The 21,154-nt window shown below is 45.8% G+C and overlaps 1 protein-coding gene across 4 annotated transcripts in view; it reads left to right on the top strand.

The window, feature by feature from the left end:
* Positions 1-5,481: 5,481 nt before the first annotated feature.
* The window catches only part of MAPK4 (mitogen-activated protein kinase 4), a 131,347-nt gene continuing 115,674 nt past the window's right edge, over positions 5,482-21,154 (top strand). For 2 of the 4 annotated variants that reach the window (XM_028524656.2, XM_036010205.1), the window contains exon 1: positions 5,863-6,050. The gene's annotated coding sequence lies outside the window, so the exon portion shown is untranslated. Of the gene's footprint in view, positions 5,620-5,862; positions 6,051-21,154 lie in introns of those variants that run through there. The other 2 variants (XM_036010206.1, XM_036010204.1) reach the window with 2 other exon arrangements.

The raw sequence follows: 21,154 nt of genomic DNA, 5'->3' as shown, positions 1-21,154 counted from the left end.
GCGGAGAGGTTGGCTCTGTTTGTGAGAATCCAGTGAGAGGCACGATCTTCCCAAACCACTCTTGATACCTAACACTTGGATTGGCTTGCCTTGCAAGTGCTGCAGAGTTTCCATGCAGCCTCTAAGACAGGAAGCACTTAAAAGGTCACAGGGAGAGGAGGGTATCGGTGGCCAGTATCAGCGACTGATGCTGGGGACCAGGGACTGAGGAAAATGCTGCCTTGCTGCACAGTTACAATTTTTGCAGACCTTTCAGATAAAGCAATTTACACAGTAGGGGCTCGACTCTCCCCTGTTTAAAATGCTGAGCGAGCTCCCGGTGACACCTAGGATTAAGGCTGGAATTCTTGCCATGGGTCGCAAAGCCCTGACTCTCTCTCCGGCTGCCCTCCCTTCTGCCCCCCCAGCCCTCCAGCCCGTGACATTTCCAAATGCTCCCACCTTTTCGTTGGTCTTTTCACTCTGCTTGAGCCACTCTTCTGCTGTTCCACACACAATTTAATTTTTGCTTCCCCGCAAAGCCTTTCTCGACCACCGCCCCCCTCCCAGATGAGATTAGGTCTGCCAGCTAGACCTTTCATACGAGGAAAATCAATTATTTGTGTGAGCATGTACAGACATGCACCGCTTTAATGACAAGGACACATTCTGGGAAATGAGTCGCTAGGTGATTTCACTGTTGCGTGAACATCACAGAGTACACGTACACAAACCTAGATGCTATAGCCTACTACACACCTAGGCTGCATGGTATTACAGCCTATTGCTCCTAGGCTACAAGCTTGGACATCACGGTACTGCACAAAACAACACGAGATTAAGTCAAACACAAGAGAAAATGATGCCATCCAGAGATATGGTAAACATGAGATGTAGGAAGCTGCTGCCTGTATGTTACACCCAACTATTTTTATGTCATTAGAAAGAGTGCACTCTCAAACAATGATGAGAGGCATAGAATAGTAAATACATAAATCAGTAATATAGTCACTAATTATCATCATCAAGTGTTCTATACTGTGTAATTAATTACATGTGCTGCACTGTCTACAGTTGGCTGCATAGCAGATTTGTTCATACCAGCATCACCACAAACATGTAATGGGTTGCTTCATGACAGTGTGATGGTTGTGGCCTCACTAGGTGGTAGGAATTTTTCAGACCCATTGTAATCCATGGGACTACCCTTGTGTATGCGGTCTGTCCTTGAACTAGATGTGATTATGTGGCACATGACTGCATTTAGTACATAGCTTCCCACTGCACTATGAGTTCCATGTTGGATAATAAAACATAAAAACAACTAATTTAAATGTTTTACTAAAGAATTGTACTCTATTTTATTTGATATTTTTTAAGCTGTCTCTTGAATCCATGCTTATATTACCCTTTTCATTGATAGTATTTATTTACTTTCTTTTTTCCTTAATCAGGCTTTTGAGGAATTTACATATTTTTTAAACTTTTTTTCAAAGAACCACCTTTTGGTTTTACTTATTCTTTCTATTACTTGTAGCTACCTTACCACATTCTCATTATTTTAGTAGGTTTTTTAAAAGAAAAAAGATCTAGAGTCCTAGTGTTTTCAGTTGTAGCATCTATAAAGACTTTTTGTATCTTCCTTTAGAAGATTTGTATCTACTATTTCATTTTCATGTCTTATTGCTTTATTTTAGCCTCTAAAAGTATGTTAATAATAGTGATGATAGCAAGCATTTCTGCTTCATTTCTGAATTTGGTAGAAAATGGCTTTAGTATGATTCAATTTTGTATGCTGTTTGCTGTTCTGAGTAGGAGCATTTATATTGCTTCCTGAGGAGCCAGAAAGGTTTAATAAAAGCCAAAAGTATCCTGGGAGCCAAGTGAAAAAAGTATTTCAAGAAGGCAAGAGTGGTTAACTATGTCGAATGCTGGATAGATAGGTCAAGTTAGATAAAGCCTGAAGAACATGGAGGTCACTAATGACCTTAACAAGAACAGTTTCCATAGAGAGATGATTAGAATGGGTTTCAGAGAGAATGGAGGAGAGGAACTGGAGACAGTGAGAAGAGGCAAGTTTTGTTTTGCAGGTTTGTAGTAAAGAGGAGAAGAAAGTTGGGAGAGAAGCTGGAGAGGAATGGAGTCAAGAGTTTCTGGGGCTTTTTCTTTTTAACTGACTTTTATTGTATTTTTCCCATTACCATATATCCCCCTTATTGTTTTTGCTTTGTTTTTTAAAGAGAAGAGACATTAAACCATTGAAAGTTGCTGCTTATGACCCAGTAGGAGGAAAACCCGATGAGCAAAGAGAAAGGAGAGCACTTATGGAGTGATGTCTTTGAGTAAGTGAGAGGGGCTGGAATCCTGTACACAAGGGGAGGGTGACTTCCAATGGAGCAGGGACAGTGTATCTACCACAGAATAGGCACAGGAAAGGCAGAATACAGTAAATGGGGACAGACGTTGGTAAGCAGGTCACTGTCGTCAACTATTGCTTCCTCTTCCTGGTGTAATTAAAGATTTCCTAGTGTAACAGTGGAAAATTGTATGGCGGGAAACTGTAACCCATCCCACTATTCTTTTTTGACATTGTTTCTTTAAGTGCTAACTCTGATTAATATGTGGCTTGTAGATGAGCAGCATGTTTGTGTAAGAATCCTAGGAACTACCTTCTAAAGATACAAATCCCATCCTTCAGGAACCCCAGCTCTGGGAGATTTGCTAACCTTCAACCATAGATCCAGGATGACGGGAAGCCAGGATGACTAAACCAGGATGCTGCACACTGGACGGACCATCACTTGCCTTATCGGAATGGACTGCTCACCTGCATGTAGAGAACTTTCCAACCCCTCCCCTGATCCTTTTCTGTTCCCCTCTCCCTCCCTGTAAAAACCTCTGCCTCCACTGAGAGGTGGAGATGGGCTTTGAGACCTGAGTCCCCCATCTTCCCAGGAGATGAACTTTGAGATGGGAGTTCCCCATCTTCCAGGTGGTCAGCACCTGAAAATAAACCACTTTCTTTTACATCAGCACCTGCCTCTTGCAGTGGCAGGCAGCTTGACCTGCTTCCGGTTACACTAGGTGATTGTAGTGAACGTGTAGGTTTGGAGTCACCGGCCTGTAGTTAAAACCAAACAACCCAGAGGTCCTGTTGCTTCCTTCTCCCAAGTCTATTCCTGCATCTTAGATCCCATCTCCCTGCTGGCGAGTAAAGGCATCCTCAGAGCCACACACATTTCTTTCTCATAGTTCTGGAGGCTGGGAAGTTCAAGATCAAGGTGCTGGCAGGTTTGACGTCTGGTGAAAGCTGACTCCTGGTTCTTACACCACTGTCTTCAACTGTGCCCTGCCCTAAGGCACTAACCCCATTCCTAAGAGCTGCACCCCAAATAATACAACCACCTCCCAAAGGCACAACTTCCAAATACCATCACATTGGGGGTTAGCTTTCAACATACGAGTTTTTGGGAGACACAAATATTTCAACAATATTTTAAAAAATTATATCTAAATACCCCAAGCAAGGCAGGCATGGCACTTTGCTGCTCAGTGCAGGGACTCCCTGCCCTGGTGCCCTCCAGGACCACCACAGATGTTGGCACCCCTGGCCTCGCCGCCGAGGTTCAGCTTGTGCTATCAAGTCACCCCAGTGGAGAAATGCTGGTGTATTTTCCCCCTCAGGAAAAAAAAGAAGTCCTAAAACGACCTGGTGACCTTCCCAACCTCTGGGCTGTGCGTGGTCATTTTCTGCTGACTAACCCCTACCTAGGCCAGCTGTTTCTTTAAGAATCTCCCCTTGGGGTAAAAATAAGAAATAAGCTGCTCGTTTCCGGACAGCAGCACCCACAGGACACTGACCCCATGCCTTGCACGCGTGACAGAGGGTGCTGCTCATTGCCCTGGCATCATGCAGGAATGGACACCAGTGTCAGAATGCACGTTTCGCACCCTGTCCCACAATTTAGAGGGTGGCCATTCACTGTGCATGAGCCATTCACTCACGCTCATCACAGGGGGGAAATTACGTTTTCCCAGTTGCCAAATGGAAGAGATAAATGATCTCACATGGACAAAAACATTGTTCCTAAGAGCAGCTTCACAGACCCAAGACACTGATCTAAAACACTCAGGGGGGAGATCAGAGCTTTCCTGATGTCCTCCATTCGAGCCTCCAGACCCCCACTCTGGTGGGCTTCATGTGGTGGGACATTTGACTTTCTGGCTTTTTTGGAATGATTTTTTTTTTTATCATTCTTGGGGCCTCTTAATTCTTCCTTCCTAGAAAAGATGTTATAAAACGTCTTATTCTTCCTAGAAAAGATGTGATAAGAATGAATAAATCAACACAGAACATTTCGTATGCATGCATACTCACTGAATTGATAATACTTACTTGTAATGAAAATTAAAGAAGCAAAATGTTAAAATATTCTCTTCAGGGAAGATGCATTGGAACGCCTTAGTCACAGATGCACACACATTTGGTGTCAGCCGCCCTCTCCTTATCCCTACACGTTCTTGTAGGCCCCTGAAGGTTCAGACCACTATCTCTAACTCAGCGCGTAATCTTTAAACTGCTACCCACACGATGTGATTAATAGCAATTGTATTTATGTAATAATGACAGTTAACACTCTTTGCCCTTCATATAGCCATTACTGTTCTGCAATACCCACTCGATGTATATGGTTCCACAATTTAAAATTTTTATGGTTTTGCCCACGTTATAATCAGCACAGTAATAGAATTCACAGGTAATCTTCTCAACAGTTATTGAGCACCTATTATGCACCTGGAATTGTGTGAGGCTCTGGAGGTTGCGATGTTGGCGGGGGGATGAAGCAGAAATAACCATAGTACAGGGCAGACCCTATGCAGTGTCAAAGAGAGGTTCTCTTCCAGTGTTTGGAGAGTTGGGAGAAAGTAGGGCTCATGCGTAGGTAAACCCACTAATGACCTCATTATACAATATTTAGGTTGTGATATGTTTCTCTGCCTGGAAAAGCATCTCCTTAACCATTCCACTGGGGTGCGCGCACCTAATCCGTGTGGACCACTTTGGATTTGCTGGAAGTCCCCCCCTAAACACCATGTATAACCTGTGTTTCGGAGCTGGTGGCTTCTGCCTTCCTTTTCTCTGGCTTCCAAAGTGTTGGTTCCCTTCTGTCAGTATTATCCTGGCCTTGGGAATAATCACAGATTCACAGCCCGGCGGCGGGCTCTGGGCCCATGCACTTGGGTTCTGCGCCCGCTCAACCCCTCTGCCCGGTGCGCACCTCCGGCCCACCCGAGTCTTTCCCCGCGGGACACTGCCCGGTGATGGCTTGGTTCCAAACCGGCCATCCAGTCCCCGCCAGCTCCAGCTCCTTCTTCTTACCGAGCCCTCCGCCCCCGGCCGCTGAAGCAGCGCGTTGCTGGCTGGGCGGGGAGGCCGTTCCATCCCGGGCTGAGGAGGACCCCCGCTCCCCCCAACCCCGCCCCCCAACCCCGCCCGGACCAAGCCGGAGCCCGAAGGGTCTCCTTCTTCGGGCCGCAGTGAGCCCGGGCTTCTAAGGAGGCAGAGGTCTCTCTGGAAAGCGTGCGCACAGGCAGGAAAGCAAGACTACCCGGGACTGGGGGGCTCCACTCAGAAAACAGGTGAGGTGGACTCCGAGGGGGCTGGGTCGGGAAGCCAGTCTACACTGCGGGCGCTCCGCCCCGGAACCACGCAGCCGAGCGGCCGGGAGGCAGTGGGAAGGGGGAGCCGGGCGCGCGAGGAAAACGGCCGCCCTGGGCTGGGCACCCCCGCGCCCGCCGCCGCAGCAGGTGGGGGGCCCCGGAGGCCCGGGGGCGGGGCCGGGCTCGGGGCGGAGCCGCGGCCGCGGCACGCGCGGGGCGGTGCGGGCGGGGGCCGGAGCCGGAGCCGCAGCCGCAGCGGGAGCGCGAGCGGCGAGCGGGGCTGTCCGAAAGCCCGCGGGAGCTCGTCGCGCCCGGGCGCTGGGACCCGCCTGGCCAAGCGCGCCGGCGCCGCGACCTCAGACAAAGGCGCCGCTCACGCCCCGCCGCCGCGATCTGGAGCTCTGCGGTGGGTGAGTGGCTTCCCCTGCGCTTTCTTTCTTCTCCGCTCTGCCTGCCCCTCTCGGAGTTCCACCAGCTCCGGGGAAGCCGGGGAGTTCCCCGCTTTGTGCACCCCCCACCTCATCTTTTTAAAAAAAACAACAAAACAAAACAAAGCAAAAAGACAAGCAAATACTAAAGTAGCGAGCTTTCGAGCAGTGGGTGTCTCCCGCGAGACTGCCCAGGCCGCCCTCTGTGACCCCTTGCTCCGCGACCGCGCGCGGGTGCTGTCCCTGGGTCGGCGGCTAGGATGGGAAGGCTGCCGCTGGGCTCCCTGGGGGAGTGTTTACCGGAGGGGAATGTAGGGACTAGGCGCCACGAGGGAACCCCACCCCCGGGGACAGCTCGGTGCGTTTCGGGGGCGCCGAGGGGCGGTTCGCACTGCGATTTCAGATTTGGAGCTCGGTTGTGGGGTCTGCCCCACTCCTCCCCTGCAACCTCCATCCCGTCTCGTTCAAGGGTTTATGCAGTGTCCCCCTCGCCTCACCCGACGGAGTCGCCCACTCGGCCCCCTTCCTCGGACCCAGGGCGGGGGCTCGGGGCCGGGGCTGGGGCCCTAGAGAGTGGGGAGAGAGGGAGCCCCGGCGCTTTCCCGGGCTGGGCAACCCGGAGCCAGAATCTGCCGGGGAAGGCTGGTGGCCGCCCGCAGAGATCGGGTTCGACATCCCTGCGTGGTCCCGGCCGTCTTCTCGAGCTTCTGCCCCTGCCGCTCTCCATCAGAAAGCCTTCGGAAGCCCGCCTGGCTTTTGCTTTTGTTCTGCCCGCAACTCTTCGGAATCCCGGGAGAAGCCAGAGTGGGCGGTTGCCCCAGCAGGGGGCCGTGGCTGCAGCCCCAGGTGCGGCCCCGAAGTGCCGTTTGGAGGCGGCGACCGTTTCCCACCTGGGTGGGGGATGGATCCCTACGGCTAGTCCATGCCAGGATCTGGCAGTGGTGTGAGGCTCAGGTAGAGCGCTGCGTCCACCTCCGCTGCGCCCTGTCACGCGCCTCTCCACTCTCGAAAGCGCTAGGTCCAGACGCGCATTTCCATTCATGGATCTGTGCCTGGGGTTTGATTAATGTCACCTCTGCCCGCGTTCTCTACGGAGAGAGTGCCTGCTGCACTTTGATTTAATAAGCATTACTGAGGGCCTGAAATGTGCAAGGCGGCAGCCCTATGATCATCTGAATTTAAAAGATATTTATCGAGCACCTACTATGTGCAAAGTAGATGTTACGAGCTTTTCGATTTAAAAGGCATTTATTAAGTACCGACTGTGTTCAAACTAGCTTTTCTGTTACTTTATTTTAATAGCACCTACCAAGTACAGGTGTTTGTTTGTTTCTCTGAAGGGTCACCTAGTGTACTTTTGGGGGCCAAATGGAGACAAGAGTGAGAGAATATATCTCTGAACCCTTGAATCTTCAATTCCTTTAGTGACCTGCATTTCTTTTTAAAATAATTTTTATTTACTGGTTTGAGAGAGAGAGAGAGAGAGAGAGAGAGAGAGAAACATCACTTTGTTATTCCAGTTATTTGTGCATTTATCGGTTGTTTCTTGTATGTGCCCTGACAGGGATGGGACCCACAACCGTGGCGTATGGGGAGGACACTAACCAACTGAGCTAGCCAGCCAGGGCTACTAGTGACCTGCATTTTAGCCTTTCTGGACTGCTTATGTGGTGTAGGAAGAGCTTCCACTCTAGCACTAGGGTTTGTCAGAGGGGAGCAGGGCAGAACAGGGACCTACTCTGGGACCTCTTTCCAATTCAAGTTTCCTTACATTGAAAAAAAAAAAAAGAAGGTAGTTCAACCTTGGCTGGTGTGGCTCAGTGGATTGAGTGTCAGCCTGCAACCCAAAAGGTCACTGGTTCGATTCCCAGTCAGGGCACATGCCAGGGTTGTGGACCAGGTCCCCAGATAGGGGTGTGCAGGTGGCGACTGATTGATAATGTTTCTCTCTCACATCAATGTCTCTCTTCCTTCTCTCCCTCCCTTTCCCTCTCTATAAAAATAAATAAATAAGAAGCTTTTAAAAAAGAAGGCAATTCTACAAAAAGCACTGTGCTAGCATTGCAGGGAATCAAAGGTTAGCATGGCAAAGCTCAGCCACTCAAAGGGATGGAGAATCCGTGGTGAGGATGAAAATATAAGCAAAGGACCATCACCTAAATCAGGAGGGGAGGGGAGAAGTGTGAGGACAGGGCCGGCAGGGACCTTTCAGCCCCTCACTGCAAACTGGTGATCGCGGTTGGGGCAAGAATATTGTTTAAATATCATGGTTAAGATGACCGGGGACCTAGAAGCAAAATGAAGTCTGAAGGTTCTTCCTGCCAAGAGACTTGATGAGTCTGTTACTCTAATAGTCTTGTGATCTGGAGACACACTGGAATATCCAGATTGGCAAGAGAACTGTGGGTCCTTAGTCTATCAGCAAATATTTAAGCACTTAGAATGTTATATATATGCTGTTATCAAGGGTATATCATCTGAGGCATGGGCTTTGTCCCAAAGGATCTAACAGAGTTCTTGAGATAAACACATACTGCACAGCATACACGAAAACCTAGGAGCTAGGATTGAGCGTCAGAAAGAAAGTTCTGTCTTCATGGAATTGTGGCTTTCCTGGTAACCATTTAATTCTGGCTTCTTGGTACGATGATTTTTTTTCCCCTGAAATTATTTCTGGTCTCCCTTTTAATTTTTTTTTTTTTTTACAAATTTAAATTAAGACTCAGTTGAGTCGCTGTTTTTTTTTTAAGTTTATTTATTTTTATTTTTAGAGAGGGAAGGGAGGGAGAAAGAGAAAGAGAGAGAAACATCAATGTGCGGTTGCTGGGGGCCGTGGCCTGCAACCCAGGCATGTGCCTTGACTGGGAATCAAACCTGCGATGCTTTGGTTCGTAGCCTGCACTCAATCCACTGAGCTACGTCAGCCAGAGCCCTTTTAATTTCTTTTGAAGCTGCTTCTTCTTCTTCTTCTTATTTTGTTGTTGTTGTTGTTGTTATGAACCTGAAATCCCCCCTCAAATCTTTTCTGGAAGTTGTCCTGTTATGAAAGATACATAGGAAACTCGACAGGCACCAGATGAATGACTTGGTGGCTCTTTACTTCTAAGAGGGAAGAAAAAAACAACAGAGGCCCAAATCAGGAATATGCAGAGAAACCATGAACGAGCCTTGCAAGAGGGAATGAGATTCAGCTAGTCAAAGAAGGCTACAAAGGCCTCCTTCCCAAATGGAGGGAAACGGTATAAGCAGAGGTGTGAAGGGAGAAGCCGATCATCTTTAAAGCGCTTCATCTGGAATAGCTGCCGTTCATTCAACTGAGAGGTCCTGCCTGAGCCTTTTACTGTGTCCATGACTTCTTTAGGTGTCAGGTGGGGGTTTCATCCAGCACAGTTTGGGGTTCACTGTGACCCTCACAGCTGGTAAGGACCCTTGTCTCCTGTTCCAGCTGTAACGATAACACTTCGTCCCTACCCTTCTTTCGAGCCTTCTTGGAGTTTTCTCACCTGAGCTGAGCTTGATTTTAACTTCCTAGAAGGACAAGAATGTGACTTTCCCCCTCCCTCTCTGCATCCTTCCTTCCCTGCAGACTCAGGCGTGGTCTGCGGAGTAGGTGACGTTTATTTCAGAACCCTGTATTGCCCATTTCTTCCCCCTTTCCCTACCTCGCTGGGACCTGTCTTCCCTTCCTCTCCATCACTTTCAGCTGCCCAGACACGCCCACTGTACGAAAACTCAGGGAAAAAACCATCTGTTGTCAGTCACTCCCTCTTGAATATGAAAGTAGGTCACTGTTCTCTTTTCCAGGGGTGGTGGGGGCATTGGGGTGTCTTTGCACTTTAAGCCTCATTATGAAATGAAGGGCTTTGTCCATCAGGAGAGGACTTCAGGCATGGACAAGTGGGTGTTGGAGGTAATTGGGGAGGCAAAGTACCTTTCCTAGTGCTCCTGAAATTATGCTACCACCTCCTCACGTAGCCGCTCTTGACAAGGGTCCGGGCAGTCCCATGACCCCTGAAAGTCAGGGACCTTTATTGCTTTCCAGCCTGGTGTGGTGGCTGTTGATGTGACACAGCAGCTCTGCACGAACTACCTGTTAACCTGGGCTTCTACTCTTTAAAGGCGAATGGGTTTCCCCACAGAATCCTAGTGTCTTCACCTACATGTGTCCATTATTTTAAGGCAGGGATTCTCAACATGGGCCGTATTGATGTTGTGGGCTGGATAATTTTTTTTTTTGTCATGGGGAGCTGTCCTGTGCATTGTGGAATGTTTAGCAGCATCCCCAGCCTCTACCCACTAGATGCCAGTAGCGCCCCACACCCCTCCCCACATTAAGACAAGCAAAACTGTGTCCAGTTATTGCCAAGTGTCCCCTGGGGAGCACAACCACTGCTGATTGAGACCCATCCTTCTCAGGGGTATAGGTTATTTATGATGCTATATAACTAGTCCCAGTTTTCTGGGAGAGGTCTTATTTAATATAACTTGGCTCTTTTTAATAAAGTTGATGTAGTAAGTGTGTTATTAACATTGTAAAACTTTCCATAGGAATAACTTCCTAAATCAGAATAAACATTTTTGGGGGTCGTGTATTCTAATCTGGTCATCATATTAAGTCAATCTATTGAGACAAAGAAAAAAACAATTCTTGAAGCCTTCCTCCAGCATGTGGCTGATTTATGTAACACAGGGTGATCTCAGTCTGCTGCCTTGGCAGGGGCTGGTGGGCAGCAGTGAGTGAGGGAGGTGGCAGGGGAGAATCTGGTCCCCGTGGCACAGGATGCTATGTGACTTGAGAGGTCCTTTCTAAGAAAAAGACCAAATGACCAGCTGAACACATTGCTAGGGGGTCCTTCCCAGCCTGAAAGAGTCCTGTGCACGAGAGGGGCTCTGAGCTTTCGGTTTTTATTAGCTTCAAGTAAAGCTGCCTCTCGGAAAGGTTTTGAGGAGTGATGGGGGCAGCTGTGGCTTCAGGAATAGGAAAGTGGGAAGAAGAAAGGAGGGTCTTCTTGCAAGAGCTAAGAGAAGCTTCACAAAGGCTTAACTGAAATAGAGAGCATGGATCAAAGTAGCATTGTGAAGTGCACAGTAGTCTGTGCTTCCGTGAATACGTGCCATCGAAAGTGAGAACTTCCGAATCTTCAGCAACTCCAGATCAGCGTCAATGTCAGTGGCATCTTTGTAGGATGGAATGCCGAGCAAGGTTAGTTCAAGTTCTTCAGGGGCATCCATGAGTCCCCTAGTGGACAGAAGTAACTGAATGCACACAGTAGGCAACTTTGGCCCCGTGCCCATATTATTGCTTCAGAAAGTGAATGAAACTCTTTATTCAGGTCATTATAATGGTATTTGAAAAGTTTCCAATAAGATTTCATTGATTCACATTTCTGTTTTGGGGCACCCAAGCCTGGGGTGAGATGGTTTTCCTTACATTGAAGTAGGCCAGGTAAGAAATACCTTTGGGGTTGGGATTGAGGGTGGGCAAGTAATTCCAGTACTTAAACACTTAAAGTAATAAAACTCTTTAAAAACCTGTTTGTCAGATGTTTTATTCATTCACAGTCTGTTTCCTTAGTCTAAATTAACCGATCTGCAATGAAGAAAAGTGCTGTGATTATTTCTTTAGAGTCTGAATGTGTCTGGCTGTGCCCGAGACTGATCCGTCAATACGCCAATGTGTAGACTGAACATAAATGAAAAGACTCTCTACAAGATTTGCTATAGGTGGGATTTAAAAAAATAACTAGTTTTCCATTCTTGTTTAAAACCAATTTGATTTTTATAAAACTTTTCAAGAGTTGAGAGCAGTTTGGAGATGTGGGGGTGAGCAAATCGATACCCAGTCTCAGAGATTAGACCTGCAAGGGATCTTGGAGATTAGTGAGCAGCTCTCCTTGCCTCATTGTATAAGTGGGGAAACTGAGGCTGAGGGAAGTTAGCTGGCTTGCCAGGGTTACACAAAGGTCTGTGCTGAGGTGGGGCTAGGAGCCGGGAGTTTGTCCGGTTCCCTCCGTGCTGCTGGGGTGCCCGTCCATCTTCCCCATGCGCGTTGGTGAAGGTCCAGGCAGGAAAGGGGTTTGATGAAATAACTCATTTCTAGGTCAGCTAATCTTGATGGAACTAATCATTAATTCCAACCGATTACATCTATGCCAGAAGTGTGTGTGCACATGTGTGGTACGGAAAAGAGCCATGGGAAAAAACACAATTAGATTAGTGGAATGAGATTGTTTTATAAAACTTCTCATGTACAGCATGGTGACTATATCTAATAATACTGTCTTGTACATTTGAAAGTGGCTATGAGAGTAGATCTTAAAACTTCTCATCTCAAGGAAAAAATGTATAACTGTGTGTGGTGGTGGATGCTAACTAGACTTATTGTGGTGATTATTTTGCAATCCAGGGTGGGGCAAAAGTAGATTTACAGTTGTGAGTACATGGAACACAGAACCCATGGTGTATGTACAATTGTCAAATCATTGTGTTGTACACCTGAAACTAACATAGTGTTACACGTCAATTATATCTCAATAAAAAATGGAAAAAAAAACCCTTTCTCTGACGCTCTTTTATATTGTCTTTACATTAAATAATGAGAATGAAAACACTTATTTCTCTATTTGGGAAAGCAATACATATTCATTATGAAAAGTAGAAAGAAGAATTCAAAAATCCTGTCTGCGATTGGTTGACCTGATCCTATTTTGCTATGTTTATTTTTAGTGTTTTTTTTCTCAGCTCATTTCAAAACACAATTTAATTAACTTTTATCTTGCTTTTCTCAGTTAATATTATGACAATTTCCATGGTACTACAAAGTCTTTGTAAACACATTTAAACATTTTTTTACAAGATTTTATTTATGTATTTAGAGGGAGATAGGCAGACAGGGAGGAAGAGGAGAGAAATATCGATGTGAGAGAGAAACTCTGGGGGTCGGGCCGACAACCCAGACATGGGCCCCGACTTGGATTCAGACTGGCGACCTTTTGCTTTGCGGGACGACCCATGACCTATGGAGCCACGGCGGCCAGGCTGTAAACACAGTTTTTAGTGACTGCATAATGCAAGACTTTGGAAGCCTGTTAACTCACAACAACAATATGACAACATTCTGGTGTTAGTGGACGTTGTTTCCTCCCCATTTGGATAGTTTCCTTAGCCTACATCCCCAGACAGAGAAGTTTGCACCATGTTAACAAACTGGTTCCCAAACGGAAAACAATTTCACCACACCATTCATAGCACAGGGTATTTCCTTTTAACAAAAATATTCAATAAGGTGAAAAGTGGATCATTGTTGCTTTCATTTGCCTTTTGGTTACCAATAGAGCCAAACATTTCTCTGTAGGATTGTTCTGTTTAGATTTTTTGGTTAATGATCTATTTTTTCTATTTAAGTGTTTTTGAAAAAATGATCTGCATGGAGACCACTCAATTTTTTTTAAAAAAGAAAAAACAATAAATGTCTGCTCTCCTGGATATTTTATGAAGAGTTCCCTCCAACCTTAATGTTCCACAGTTCCAACATTTCAAGTACTGTGTTTCGGGCTAAAACTTCTTTTGTTCGGAGTAGTGGAACTGCCTCTTCAGTCCTGAGGCAAGGTTAGTGGGAGAGGGGGCATGTCCCCTTGGTAGCAGCCAAACTCCAGTGACTGCTCACTCAGTGCTTCACAGTGTGTGAAGTGGGTACTGTTGTACTCTATCCCTCTACATGTCAGGACAGGGATGCGCAGAAAGGTGAAATCACCAAAGTCACATATACTTTTTCAAGGGTTCTGGTCACCAGTGCCAACATGACTCTTGGACACCAGCTGGATGTCCTACAAGTCAACTCAGTTCTGCTGCCTTTTACCCAGAGACAGCACCCGTTTCCACAGGTTAAGTAAGGGTGAGTCCCACCAGACAGCCGACCCTTCGCTTCAGATGCCAATCACAAGCCCATGCTGTCACCTGTGCTTCTGACCCACTGGCTGAAAATCAGAGGTGCCCACAACCTCCTCTGTGGGTTTGATGGAATTGCTAGAGTGGCTCACAGAACGCAGGAAAACCCATGTCCTCGGGTGATTATCAATTTGTTACAAAGGATACTAAAGCATTCAAGTCAATAGTGAGATGAAGAGATACTTCGTCCCTAACAAAGGAGCTTCTGTCCCGGTAGGCTCTGGGTCCCAGCATGTGGAAATGTCTAGTTCTCCAACCTGGAAGCTCTTTGAACACCCTCCTTTTGGGTTTTTAGGTCGGCTTCATTGCATAGGCATGATTAATGAACTCATTAGCCATTGGTGATTGAGTTTAACCTCCAGCCCCTCTCCCCTTCCTGGAAATCAGGGCATGGGACTGAAAGTTCCATCCCTCCATTTGCATTTGGTTCCTCTTGCAACCAGCCCCGATCCCCAGGCACTTTCCAGAGGTCACCTTCATGAACGGAACCCACGTGTGGTGGAGTGGACCTCGTTAAGGATAACAAGGCACCCGTTTCATCTCTTTGGCTCTGAAGTGGTTTTAGGAAGTGAGGACAAGAGAGTGAATATTTTGACAAAAGATGCTCCAATTGCTCTTATCGCTGGGGAAATTCCAAGGATTTTGGGAGCTGTGAGCCAGGAACTGTGGTCCTGGATGAAGACCAAGTATGTATGAGGAATATATGTTGTTCCTCTGAGTGGCCAAATACATATTTCTCACAAATCACAATGTAACAGTTTTAACTGTTGTACTGCCTCTAGATAGTCACTAAAACGACCTGCCTCGGTTGTGTAGTTGGCCTTTGAGGGAGCTGGGGTTAGGGGTGTTAGCATCTTCCTCTTAACCGTGTTACTCATTCCTGGAAGAACTTTGTGGTGGTAGGTAATTTTACTATTTTTTTTCATTCCTCACCCAAGGACATTTTTTCATCGTTTTTAGAAAGAGGAAGGGAGGAAGGGAGAGAGAGAAACATTGATGCAAAAGCATCTATTGGTTGCTTCCTGTACACGCCCAGATCAGGGATCAAACCTGCAACCTAGGCATGTGCCCTGACTGGGAATCCAACCCACAGCCTTTTGCTTTCAGGACAACACTCCAACTAAATAAGCCACACTGGCCAGGGCTAATTCCATTATCTTAAGTGACCTCTCTGTATCTTCTATTTCTCTTACCCTCTCTTTTGGATTTCCCTTCCTTTCTGTAGAGACATTCTGATAGTTTCTTTTGACCTATCTTCTAAATCACACTGTGTCTCTTCAGCAGTATCTGATCTGCAGTTAAATCCATCTGTTGTTGCATTCTTAATTGCACTTGTAGAACTTCTAGTTCTTTTTCAAATCTTCAATGTTACTTTATATAGGTCCTGGTTCCTTGTTTTGAAAATTTTAAGCCCCACATGTATCTTCTGGAGTGTAGTAAATGTAGTTGTTTTACATTTTGTGTCTGGTAAATTTTCTATCTGGAATACTTATGTGTCCGTTTCTTCTGTCTTCTGTTCTTATTCTCATGTTGGCCCCCAGCCTTCTCATATGGAATGCAGAGTTCTCACCCACAGCCAAAGCTGGCCCTTGTGCAAATGGAGCCATTGTGTCTGGGCTCAGGAACCAGGGAACTCTTCTTGAATTTAATGTTTCAGAAGAAGCTTTCTGATCCTTCCCAGCTTTTAGAAGCCGAGTGCCCATCCAGGTGTTCTCAGGATCATCAGCCAAATGTACGTTCTCCTGCCTTGCTGCAGCTCTCAAAGACGTTTCCCCCAAACTGCTACGAAGCCAGAGAAATTTACAATGAGAAAAATGCACTTGCTGAGTTTGAAGAGGTTGAGAAAGGGGCATGGGTGGTGGGGAGCCCTCCTCCACCACCTTACAAGGGCCTTCATTGGCTTTTTGGAAGGGGGTTCTTCCTTTTATTTCAGGGTACCTTGCTGCCTGGAAACCTCAGAGCTGCCCTCTCAGAAAATTGCTGTCTGCACCGGGAAACCACAGGTCCTCTGTGGCCCTTTGGGTGTGTGGTCACTGGGGAAAGCAAAGGAAGGTGTGGACAGCAGGGATCTGCCCCCTGGAAAGGGCTTGATTTTTGGGAGGCATCCCCCCAACTTTCTGGAGACTATCTCATGCCATGGAAACTTTTGTGTATTCCATGATGATGTATCCAGCTTCTGTTTAATTTTACAACATTGCACACATGGGAAAGACTATATATAACTTTGTACGCTAGAAATGGGAACCCTCCAGTTAGGTTTTAAGTACTGTTCTGAAAGGCACCTATCTCTCCCTCCACTCCAGGCAGTTCTAGATTGTGACCGATCCCTTCGGAAGAAATGATAAATTGATAAATGACTTAATGAATTTCAAAGAAGCAAATTTTTTATTGTCCCAGAATATGTGATTATTTTTGGAGGCTGAATTACTAGAAAGTCCTAGCAGCTGTGAAAATTTATGGACAATGATATCTAAAAACTCTTCAGCCTGAAACAAAGACAATGAATTCCTCCAGTGTGATTCACTTTGGGTATAAGTCATATTTCTTTATCAGTAACTTAGACTCTTAGGCTGATTTTTCTAAAGAGCTATGGTTATTTTGAGATCAAGCCCATTTATATATTCCTACTGGCAAATTTTCCATTAATTTGAATTTGAAGGTTTTCCAGTCCTTTGGGGACCACTTTGTCTGCTAAGATACAATGTGCTGTGGTTTTGGTAACGTGTGAGAGCCACAGAGAGTTCAGACCAAGTTGGCCTAGCTCATCCCTGCACTTACAGACCAGGACTTTGCTTTCAGCACGGGGCAGGAAGGAGACTCCTTACCAAGTCTACAGAACTTCTTAGAGAACTGAGAACAGCCAAGTGTTACAGCTCATTCAACAGAAGAAAAAAGGGGGTGGCAAAGTTCAGAATCTGGTGCGGTTATGTGTGGAAGAGGGAAGTAAGGCAGATGCAGCAAAGCACCGAGGGAGAGGAGGCGAGAAACACAATGGAGTCACTGCAGTGAACTGCTCTGAGCTTTCCAGACTGGAGGAGAGAAAATGAAAAAGTTTTGGCCAATTATAACAGCGTTCTAATATCCATTATAGAGGACTCAAAGAGGGCTGTGGTACCGCACACCCATCTCCTGTGTAATAAAGCCAGTGAAATGTCTGTCATCCAAAGGTCACAGAGCACTTTAGGACATACGGAGAAAGGAAGAGAGACAATTTTTTTTAACACTGTGAGTGAGAATATGTCTGGTAAATAGTTCTGGGCAGGTTGTGACCTAGAGAACTGTTCATTTTTCTATACTTGACCATTTTCTTGAGCTGAATGGTGACTAAAGGCAAGTAAAAGACTGAGAGCCTTATTCTCTGGGGTCCCTGAGTGAAGGATGATGGGGGAGCGAGAGCCCAACATGAAAATGCTCTTAGTTTATTAAAGCATTTCAGTTAAAAGAGTTAAGTCTTGTTTCCAAATGTTTGTGCATGCTTTCATTTTTCAGAAGTCACTGAGTGAATTTGTCAGTCCTGAAAATCCCCGTTTTTTATGAGCAGTCTTTGAAAGTGAATTTGAAACGCATTCATGGAACAAGAGGCAGCCAAGTCCTTTGGCTCCTTTCTTCAATTTATTCAGAAGCAGATCCCCAGAACCAAAGATCTATCCATCCTTTAACAGCCACTTTCCTCTTATTTAACCAACAGACAATACAGTGTTTTTGCTCGACACTCCTGAATTCAGATTTGGTTTCCATACCACATTAAATAACCTCTTGTTCTCCGTTCCCTCTTTCCTATTGGTAAGAAATAATGAGAGCATTATTATTTAACTATCACCACTGAAAGCAATGTCAGATTTCAGTAATCTAAACCTATACTGCCTTAAACTGAGATTATTTGAAATAAGATCTTTCCTCTCCAGTAATGGACACCTGGAAAAGAAGGTCATGTAGCTGTAGATAGAGGAGCATATACGTGTATAGTTATGATTCTTGGGTAATCAAACTTTTTTTTTCTGGAAGGACACAGGACATTGTTAGTAATGGTAAAGTAAGAAGTAGCTGGTTATGGAGGTGGGGGAAAGGATTTTTTAATATTTTATACCTTTCTATACGATCTTATTTTTAAAGTAAGCACATATTTTTATTTAATAAGTAAGGGGGGGGGAATTAAGAAGGTGGAAAAAGAAGAAAAGAAACCACTCCGTATGAGGTCCTGCAGCTCTGAGTTTAACTTCTGGATGTCTTCCTCAGTGGAAATTCTGGTTTTTATAAATCCCCAGATCAAAACCTATGGGAACACATGTTTAGCATACGTTATGTGTATCCTCCAAGGCTTTATGTAACTTATATTATGCAGGATGCCAATGTCTTCCTTGAGCCTCCCCGTGGCATTGTCCAATATGCTAGATGATTCTCATTTCACAGGAAGTTGCGGGGGGGTCACTTAAGCTTGGGGAAGATAGGTGGCTTGTCCAAGACGACATAGTCACTACCTGGGATATCCAGAACGAGAACCCACGTTCAATTCCAAGTTTGCCTCTTTTAGCCCTGATAGAAAGAAATTTACTATTTATTCTGGACATTCTTTTTTAAACACTCCAAGCTGCCTCCTCTCTGGTTTCATGCCATGGCATCTGTTTCATTCCGTCTTAAATCATGGTTAGCTATATAATTGTTTCCCTCATTAATTTTATCAGCATAGGCTGTCTCTCTCCTCTTTGCGTCCTTACCTCGTCTGGCACGTGATGGTGCATATATTAGTTATTTACTCTTTGTTTTACGAAACGGGATACTTTCTCCCAAATAATTATCCATTTTTAGGAAAACAAACTAATAAACTTAGCCATTTCCACAAGACTAATGCCATTGCCCACAAGAGAATTAGAACCACATGGTGTCTGAGCTGGAAGAAAACCATCTTCGCAAGTGTTTATTCTCTTGTTTTATAAATGAGGAACCCACAGATCAAATAGCGTGCTCAGGATCACACAGGGAACTGGCGTTGGTGCACGGAGCCCAGTTCTCCTAACTTGCAGCCCAGCCCTCCCCCTGCTGCACAAACCATTACGGAGAGCAAGTCTCTGGGCCATCAGACCTTTAGATGAACAGCCAATGCTGGCAAAGCCTAGGTCACACTGAATTAAAACTCCAACTGTGAGAAGAAGAGGTCCTGAGCGTATTTTTCCGAGTTTTAATGAGAGATTTTTCAGGTGTGCCTCTTTTTAAAGCAAACTTGCTATGTAAGTGTCAGCATTTCCGCCAAGGGGCAGATAGAGGAATCCTTTAGATGAGAAGTATCTCAACTGTGTACTTGAGATACAGAGTAAAATTATCCTCACTTGTTGGGCAAATCAAGGTACACAGCATCAAAGCTGTGAAATGTGGAATTAACGGTGTTTTCTGTGCTACTCTCTGGCTTCTCAAACGTGAGCCCTGTCTGGTCTGGCGAAGGAGCTGGTCCCTCCCTCTTCAGCGGGGAGTGGAGAGTCCTCCAATTTCTAAGTTCACTGCTGGGCACCTGAATGCCCCAACACTGCTTCCACTTTTCGAACATGATGAGAGGGAGCTGGGAAGGTAGTTCTGTCTGAAGCCTCCCAAAAGAGCGCCAGAAGAAATTTCAAAGAGGAAGACAGTCCCCAAAGTGTGGGGACAGTGGGAGTCCTGGATCAGATTCATAGGTGAGGAAGCAGAATGCAGTCTCATGAATTAAGTACCTTTTGGACCAACCCCTGTTGGAGCCAGTAGGCGTGGTTGTAAAGGACGTCGTGGTAAAGGGTGTCTCTAAAAATTCAGTTTGGTTTAATAAATGTATGTAAGGTGGGTGTTGTAGGACAGTTACAAGTAAACAAGTAAGAGAGCAGAAGGCTGTCCTGGAGTTTGGCGTCTGGGCAGCACTTTCCACACTTTTCTGCACATTGGAATCATTGAGGGACCGTCAGAAAAAATAGGCAGTGACGTCTGTGCCCACACTACCATCCCAGAGCTGGGTGGTTTACATATGGCCTGAGCTTTGGAATTTTTAGAGATGATTCCAAAGTGCAGATGAATTTGGAAACCAGTTCTCAACTTCGGCTATATTAGCATCACCTGGAGACTATATATAACATATGTAAATATATATGCATATGTATATATTTGCATGTATATGCACATACATGCATACATATGCATATGTATACCACATGCATGCACATGTGTGTGTTATACACACATGCCCAGGCTCTAGTCCTAGAGACTGATCTGTGGCATTTGGGATGGGGTCCAGACATCAATATTATTTAAAACCATTGTTTCCAAAATTGGATGCATGTTGGAATTATTTGGAGAGTGTAAAAAATACTAATGCCTGGGTCCCACTCCAGAAATTCTGGTTTAATTAGTTTGAGATCTGGTCTGGGCATCAGAATTTTTTCAAAGCTCTTTATGTGATTCTAATACTCAGCCAAGGTTGTGATCCATCAGGTAAGTGAGCGAAACCTGGCTTATCTTGCATATAATACGTGCTCAATAAACATTAAGTATGAAATGAAAGATAGATGGAAGTGTTTCTAAGAAATGTCAGTGCTAGGAAGTTGCACATTGCTGGTTCTTTGTGCACTTCCGTTGGCCAGAAAATACACTGTGATTTGGGGTGGGGTGCACCGCAAAACCTAATGAATTTGGCTCACTACCATTGCCTTAGTTGTGGCTACCAGTGGAACTTTCAGCGGACCGAGACCTTCCTCGGCTGTTGCTCTGTTCCTTTGTACAGCATCTACCTGTGGTAGGCATGGCAGAGCTGTCCGTCACAGTTCGGATGTGTGCAACACTGTTCTTTAGAGAAGAAGAACCAGAAACCTGCTTCTGTGAGATCAAGGAGATGGCTTTAGCAAGCGGTGAACTCCATCCTATGCAGCAAGCCTCTGCAAGAGTCCTCCCACTGCCCGGGGTTAGTGAGAACTCCCTAGAGCACGAGGAAGCTCGAGTGTTGCCTAGTTTCCTTTGTTCCCTAGGTGATTCTTGTTTATTCCAAGGGGTACTGGTAGGGGAAGCATTTCCGCATCTGGCCCAGTGAAGGCAGCTGCTTTCAGCCGTGGAGAGGCTCCACCAGCCTGGAAAGGGGAAATTGCCAGGCAGAGAGTTCACAGCAGCTGCTTTTGGAGCAGAATCTGAAC

Source organism: Phyllostomus discolor, chromosome 9 (genome assembly GCF_004126475.2).
Source record: "Phyllostomus discolor isolate MPI-MPIP mPhyDis1 chromosome 9, mPhyDis1.pri.v3, whole genome shotgun sequence".
NCBI lineage: Eukaryota > Metazoa > Chordata > Mammalia > Chiroptera > Phyllostomidae > Phyllostomus > Phyllostomus discolor.
Note: the sequence above shows the minus strand (reverse complement) of the source record. Positions and strands in the feature narration are given on the sequence as shown.